This window comes from Trichechus manatus, unplaced genomic scaffold (genome assembly GCF_000243295.1).
Source record: "Trichechus manatus latirostris isolate Lorelei unplaced genomic scaffold, TriManLat1.0 scaffold00048, whole genome shotgun sequence".
NCBI lineage: Eukaryota > Metazoa > Chordata > Mammalia > Sirenia > Trichechidae > Trichechus > Trichechus manatus.
Window position 1 is genome coordinate 16,618,643 of NW_004443984.1, and position 8,409 is coordinate 16,627,051.

The 8,409-nt window shown below is 42.1% G+C and overlaps 1 protein-coding gene across 1 annotated transcript in view; it reads right to left on the bottom strand.

The window, feature by feature from the left end:
- LOC101357633 (arylacetamide deacetylase-like 4) overlaps nucleotides 1-8,409 on the bottom strand; it is a 53,353-nt gene that overhangs the window by 27,541 nt on the left and 17,403 nt on the right.

Here is an 8,409-nt window from a genome sequence, read left to right on the forward strand (position 1 = left end):
GGTTGTTAACCAATGTCATAAGACAATATGTGTAGTACTGTTTCATGAGAAACTATGTTCTGTAAGCCTTCACCTGAAGTACAATTAAAAAAAATTTCAGTGGAGATGAGAAAAATCCTGCCTACCCAATAGTCCTCTTCTTGCTTTATAAAAGAAATGCACACCTCTCTTACATCCCAGCTCATACTAGAACTCATCACTCTGGGGTTTATAACACCTCGTTGTGCCAAACAGAAGGTTATGTCAAAATATTGGTTTTAGAGAAACCTTTTTAAAGTAACCAAGACATCTTAAACCCAGGTGGTTTCTCTCTAATATGCACTTCTCTAAAGAGGGAAATGTGGTTTAGAATAGGAATTTGAAAGCCTATATTGAGATACTCCAAGGTTGTGCAAATGGTTAAGTGCTCAGCTGCTAACCAAAAGGTTAGTGGTTTGAGTCCACACAGAGGTGCCTCAGAAGAAAGCCCTGGGGATCTATTTCCAAAAACTCAGCCGTTGAAAACCCTATGGAGCACAGTTCTACTCTGACACATGGGGTCATCATGAGTCAGAATTGACTCAATGGCAACTGACTTGGTTTTTTTTATTGAGATACTCTGGAATCACAACAGCTAAAGTAGTAGGGATTATTTACAATGTAACTGCCATTTTTAAAATGAACTTTAGAGAACCAATAGATGAAACTCATGGGTAAAAACTTTATACAATTTCTTTAAGATTTTGTATGCTCTTTAAAAGTCAATTTGTAAGAAGTGCCAGAAGCCATTTGCTTCTATTCAGGAGGGTCAACACTATACCTTTACAGTCTTGCCTTGAGACTATGTTAATTCTCCTGCATTCTGCCATAATACAGAATACAGATATCACGATGATGACATTCCACAAAACATCATACTGGTCCACTACATTTATGACATTAGGTTGATAAGATTGTATGAGCAGGAAATAGAAAAAACTTTAGATGTTGTATTAGTCAAGGTCCAAACAGGAGACAGGGACAGGAAGTCACAGATATAAAGAATAATCACTACTCCTAGGACAAGACCAACCTTATGATTTAGAGGGCATGACCATGGCTCACCGGAAGCGGTGCCGGGGAAGCCTTTCATGGAAAATTGCCTCATTGAAGGCACTATGCTGCAGAACTACCTGAAGGGTACAAAGGGGATGTGCTGGCCACTGGTTGCTGGTGGCCATGGCGTACTGCAGGAGCTAGGCACTGGAGAAGTCATTCACTGAAAGACCCATGTAGTGGAGCCCAGTGCTAGAGCAACCATGCACGGTAGGAATCTGGCAAGAGGAACACATCAGAACTAGGAAGAGTAACCCCTTCCTTTTTCAGTATTCCTCCAGTTCCCTCTATTGACCATCCTTAAAATTGTTCCAGAGGGTAAAGGAGAAATATGTAATGGGCTTGATCAAGAAGTGTGAAATAACAAGGCAGGATCATGGAAGCTCCAGACACATCCAAACTGCCTTAGGGACTGAATTGCTGGGTGGAGGGCTGTGGGGACCATGGTCTCAGAGAACATCTAGCTCAATTGACATAAGGTAGTTTACAAAGAAAATGTTCTGCATTCTACTTTGGTGAGTAGTGTCTGGGGTCTTAAAAGTTTGTGAGCAGCCATCTAAGGTACTCCACTGGTCTCACCCCTTCAGGAGCAAGGGAGAATGAAGAAAACTAAAGATACAAGGGAAAGATTAGTCCAAAGGACTAATGGACCACAACTACCACAGCCTCCACCAGACTGATTACAGTCCAACCAGATGGTGCCCAGCTACCATCACTGACTGCTCTGACAGGGATCACATTAGAGGGTCCCCAGCAGAGCTGGAGAAAAATGTAGAACAAAATTCTAACTAAAAAAAAAGACTAGACTTACTGGCCTGACAGACACTGGAGAAACCCTGAGAGTATGGCCCCCTGACACACTTTTAGCTCAGTAATGAAGTCACTCCTGAGGTTTACCCTTCAGCTAAAGATTAAACAGGCCCATAAAACAAAACCAGACTAATGGGGCACAACAGCCCGGGGACAAGGACTAGAAGGTAGGAGGGGACAGGAAAGCTGGTAATAGGGAACCCAAGGTCGAGAAGGGAGAGTGTTGACATGTCATGGGGTTGTTAACCAATGTCATAAAACAACCTGTGTACTAACTGTTTAATGAGAAACTAGTTTGTTCTGTAAACCTTCATCTAAAAGTACAATAAAAAAAAAAAAGAGCTGAAAAAGAAGTGTGAAATAGGTCTGAAATTTCATTCCACTTGCAAACTAACAAGTTAGCATGCACAGTTCCGTTGATATTGTTAGAAAACATGAGACACCTGGCTCAGATTCAAAGACTTTTACTCCTTATAGCACAGCAAACAGAATGAATGTCATATTAGTGTCTCTTCTCCTTGCCTCCAAAGTGCCATGATGCAGAGAAGCCCAGGTGGATGGTGTGCATGTAGTAGGTTTCCATCACAGTTGATGAACTCTTACTTTAGGAAACTCAAAAATTTTATAAACAAGGAAACATGCCTGGCCTTTGCCCCAAAGAGAGACATTATCTTTATTATTGTAGTTACTTGCTGTTGAGTTAGCTCTGACTCATGGTGATTGTATGTATAACAAATCTAAACGTTACCCAGTTCTGTGCCACCTTCATGATTCCTGGTATGTTTGAATCCACTGTTGTGGCTATTGAGTCAATTCATCTCACTGAAGTCTCCACTCATTTTCATTGTCCATCTACCAAACATGATACCCTTTTCTAGTGATTGTCTTTCCTGATGACATGTCCAAAGTAAGTGAGCCAAAGTGTTGCCATCATCATTTCTAAGCAGCATTCTGATTGTATTTTTTCTAAGACTAATTTGTTCATTCTTTTGGTAGTCAACAGTAATTTTAATATTCAATACTGAGTATCTTCAAAGAATATTGGATCTTTGTTATACTGGACAATAAATAAACTGCCCTATGCTCTGGAAGGAAACTCTATCTCTATATTCCAAGGCTATCTGCTATACAAACATCCTGCAATAGGTAGTTTGGAGCAAAGTCTATCAGGGACTATGTTTGCAAGAAGCACAGAATCATGATAGACCTGTGGAGAGTCATCTGCCAACAATACTCCCTGCTCACTACTACCCTGTCTAGACTTCTGGCAAATTTTCCACTCTGTCATCCACTCAGATTAATCTGACTGATAGAGGCTGAAATCAATCTGTTCAATATAACTTATACAGCATTTAGTTAAAACTGCTACCCACAGAATGAGCCCTGGTGGCACAATGCTCAAGCGCTCAGCTCTAACAGAAAGGTCAATGGTTCAAATCAACCAGTGGCTCTCATGTGGTAAAAAAAAAAAACTGTATCTGCTCCTGCAAAGACTACAGTCTTGGAAATGCTACAGGGCAGTTCTACTCTGTCACATGGGGCCTCTGTAAGTCAGAAACAACTTGATAGCACACAGCAACAACAACAACACTAAATACAGTACTCCATGCAGCAGGATCAGGTTAACCTGCTTAGACACAAGCCGCTGAACAACTCCCATAAACCATTAGGGTTTTCCTTAGAAAGCCAAATGGCTTTCTCCTTAAGTTTTTGTACTGATGTTTCTATTTGGCCTGAGAGATTAATCCAGGTACAGCAGGATGTATTAGCAATGGCACAGACTCCACCTTGTGCACAAGTAGTAAACCTAAGGCAAGTCAATCATTCTTAACCACACTGGACCGTGAGTTGAGACTGATCTGAGCGATTTTCAGGACCAAGATGAAGTTTCCTTAAACACTTGAAAGCCTCATATGAGACCTTTATCTTTATTGAGGTACAAGTCACTGTATTTGAGGCAAGTTAGTGCCTAGCTTCCACACAAAAGTACATGGTACCCCTGTTTACAATTTTGGAGGCCTACCAGTTGGAACCTACATCAGGGCATTGGGATTCCAAGGGGGAGAGCAGCTTATACTACAGTCTGAAATTTCTACAGAGACTTCCCTTGCTCTAGTCCCCACTTGAAATAGGCAGGCTTATGAGGGACTTTGTGGCAGGTGAAATGGCTCACAAAAAAAGTGGGCCTAAGGTGAGTTGGACATAAGGCAAGACTTCATCTATCACCTGATGACAATAAACTCCTACTCTGAGGGAACCACAGTAGCACTGGAGGTCCCCAGGAATTAGTGTCAATTCAGAGCCAGTGTCCACTGATTCCTGAAAGTATTCCATTTTCCCCCATTGCACCATCACTCTAGTAATGGCTGCAGATCCCTTTAAGGAGTGCTTGGAGGAAGATTTACAGTATATACTTGAGGCAAAGATGCAAGACCCTTCCTTAAGGTGACCTACCCTCCATTTCAATCACGGGACTCCAAATCTGTGAATTGGCTTAGGTTTGGAAACTGGGTAAAATTCCATGACTCTCCACTTTGGTGACTCAAGTTAGATGTTTGGCTACCAGTCCTAGAGTTTTTCCTGTTATATAGGTCAAACAATGCTCTAGTAGGCTATCCATCTATTTTATTCTTGGGAATACGATGATCAATTAGTTACCACCAAAGATTTCTGCAGACCAAGGCATTCTGATTATTGGTACATCTTGCTCCTTCTATAGTAGACGTGCCCACATTGTCTTTGATGGTTAAATGCTGACCATTGTCTCTGTTACTCTGTAATACATCATCCCCATTGAAATCAGGAAACCCATTTAAATGGAGGCAGCTCCTACAGTCATACTTGACCTACAAAGGATAGTAACTACAAAGCTCTTCAAGGATTTAGGTGCTCCCCTCACTTATGTATTTCTCAATGCCATAATGCAGGAGTTTCTTCTGGATCTTTTCATGGACGAGGATAGTTGGGGGTGCTCAGTTTGCACTAGATCCTATCCAAAATTCTTAATTTTCTAAGCCTTTTGATTGCTTCCTCTACCGAATGCTTGGAAAACTAAGGCATCTCAATCTCATTAAATAAGTTTCCATCCACCAACCAGGTAAGCTATTGGGATGCTCTTCCATATGGATGAGCTAACACAATATATATGGACTTTTTATAAATGAATTCTGCCTGGTCTATTGTAACACTCCATCCTCCTTGGCCCAGCATGCTTAAAATTCACCCCTACTCGTGTTCCCCAGGTTTTTGTTGATATGTATTAGCAAAGTCTTGGAATTCTTTTGCATGTAGTTTCTCCCGGGTGCTAGTGTGTACTTGTCTCTCTGGAGCATGCTGAGATTTCATACTGATTATGGGTCGAGTGGCCCTAGAAGGTGCTTTGATTGGGTCTTGAGGAGAATAGGTATTCCTTTCAAGTCATCTGCCCTGGCAAGGTAATCACAAGGTTTACAAGCATGGAAGGCTAGTTTCCTCAGATGCAGGAGGGAACGCTACTTCCATTAGTAAGAGAAGTTCAGCTTGACTTTGGGGTTCAAGATTTTCAGTTTTATCTGAGCCCAACTATGTTGACCCCATTTTATGTTTCAGTATCCCATTCCTTCCCAATCAATGCCCTACCTGTCACCTGAGAATCTGAGAGATTAAACTGTCATTATAATTCAGGAACCTGCAAAATTAAATTCTGTTTGATTTTCAGCAATATCAAGCCTATAGGCAAAAGAATTGAAAGAATTTTTTAAGGCTGTCATGGAAACTCTTAGGTTCTCAGAGTGTTATTTGAGCAGAGAAGTAAAGTACCTGAGTTTATTGGTTGTTGTCTTTGGGGTTTTTTTGTTTTCTTTTCTATTGTTTTTTCTGTAAGTGTTTAAGAGCACTTAAGAAATCCATCCCACACCATAGTCTTTATAATCGTTGTTACTGTCATAATGGTCAACTGTAGCAGCCACTTGGGCTCTGTAAAAATGGCATGAGGAAAGTGTGTGACCTCCTCTAACTTCACTTGAGGAAAGGAGAATCAAAATCAACAGCCCAACGTTGATCCCAATGAGGTGGAGGTCAGACATGCTTCCTCTCTCCACCATCTTTACCAAATGTGACACCAACCATCCCACCCATGGCACCTTCTACTTCTCTGCTGGGTTTGACAATTCATTGCAAAGGCCACACAGAACTCACAGACAATACTCATGATTATGAGGTTTATTAGAGAAGTAATAGGTTACAATTCAGGTTGAGGAATGCTCAAGATACAGTTCTTCTATGAGGACAGCCCCATCCTAGCCCTGCTTGCAGGCCTCTTCCTGGCCCTGAGCCTCTGCCCTGCTGAGGCAAATGTTACAAAGCTCTTTTAGCTCAGTCAGTAAATGCCCAGAGGCACCCCACTCCACCAGTAAGCCTTGGCCCAAAGGCATTCAGATTTCTCGCTCCGTGGGCTGGGAAACCCACCACACCATCTCCTGCCATCATTTCTCTGCCACCGCTTCTCGAGCTCTCTCTCTGTCTCCTGGTTCCAGGAGTTTCTCAGTGCAGGGATCTCGGGTCCAAAGGACACTCTCTCCACTTCTGGCTGCTCTTCACTGGTGGTGGTAGGATCTTCTCTCTCCCGCCTCTGGATGGCTCACCTCAAGCCCAGCAGGATGGCAAAACTGACCAATCCCAATGCCAAAGCAGACTACTAACACACATGCTTCAGTTGACACTTTATCATAGACAACCACAGGTGAAAGCTTGATTAATTTTGATAGCACTGCATGACGTGGGTATGAGCATCCTGTTTCCCATTTTACAAGGGCACAGCATTGCATTTAAACCCAAAGATAATGACCAAAAGAACCCCAAATCCCATCTTACCATTCTATCTCTTGGAACCATACCACTTCTAGTACCAATTCTGTATCAGTCAGCGTACAACTAGGAGGCCAAAAGCACATAGTAATTTGAACATGAGAAGGTTAATAGAAATAATTATTAACTGTAACAGATGATTGGAGCAACAAGGGATTGGCTAGGAAGAAATAGAGAGCTCTAAAGAATGTAAGAATCACATACGTAAGGAACAGCCACTACGTCTAGGGTTGAGATCAAGATCTCATTGAAGAGAATATAGTCATGGCTCACTGGAGAACAGAAAGGGACTCAGCTCGGCTGGGCGCAGACTCCTGACCCACAGAAACTGCGAATAATAAATTTTTGTTGTTTAAGCCACTGAGTTTGCGGTAATGTTGTTACACAGCAATAGATAATTAATGCACCCTTCCATCAAAGCTGCTTGCATATTACCTATGGATCATGATGTGTGTTCATGCAACCTAGAAGCTGTATCTAAATTGCCTGTATGGCAGTGACGTCACTACGGTTAGTGTCACCCCATGTGGCAACTCATGGTGTCACCCCCCCATGGGTCTCCTCCCATACTAGAATCCTTAGTAATGTTTTTTGTACTAATGTTACTCCTAAATCGTAATTCCGGTATATCGCTCCTTTTTTCCTTTTAATTACAACTTCATTTTCAAAAAAGTTATTGATACAGGGTCACAAATACTAATTACCCAACATTGTAGCTAAAAGACCAGAAATTTTGACAAAATCAGTGACTGTAAAAACACAGGCAACAATGAAAACAACGGCACCTGCTTGTAGTGCATGCAGACAAAACCATGTGATTTGAAGCATCATTGTAGTGGGTAATAATGACAGCTCTGACTGGAGGGCATTAGAAAGTTCAAAAAGTAAATTAGCATAGTGTTTTAGCCTTGTAGGTATATTGCTACGTGTGAGCTGGGCTTACAAAAAATGTTTTTGTTGTTATAGCTAACTACATGGTTATTTTTATAAATAACGATAAATTTCTACGGTAACACTGCACAAAAATTTTATAGACGGTCATTTTGGTGCTGTCCCCCTCGGAGAGTGTCAACCAGTGTGGTCTGCATGCCCCGCACTCGCCTTGTGACACCACTGCTTTATGTATACCTGCCCCGTTTGCAAGGAACCAAGACACTCCACCAGTCAGAAGTGAGGTTCTTGACATCCAGAGAGGCTTTGGTTGCGTAGAAAGGAGACACCCCAGCTTCAGCACTTGGGTGGGACTAATCAGCAGGAAGTCCCACTGCTATTATAGGTATGTATAGCAAACATGGACCCCAATGCAAAAACTAATGTGGATTACCCTCTGCATGCAATGCAAAGATTCCCTTCACCTTCCCTGTGAACCGCGAAAGTGGCAATGGCTGAGCAAAGGCAAGGTTATTTAGGAAAGAGGGAACAATATATGGCTCACCAAAGAAAGAAGGCTCACACCTTACCCCCCTAGCAAATACAATTCCCATAGCCCAGATGGTATCCAGAGATCCCAAGACAGACCTGGCTCTGAGAAACTGCCTCTTGATAGCCAGTGATTAGCTTTTGGAATTCAGTTTAAAGATATGAGTTTAGGCAAAGCTCACAGTCACCCAGAGCCTGCTCTTTTCCCCCATTCCCTCCCTCCTACCTCTTCCGCTGTCTCTCTCTTTCCCATTATCTTCT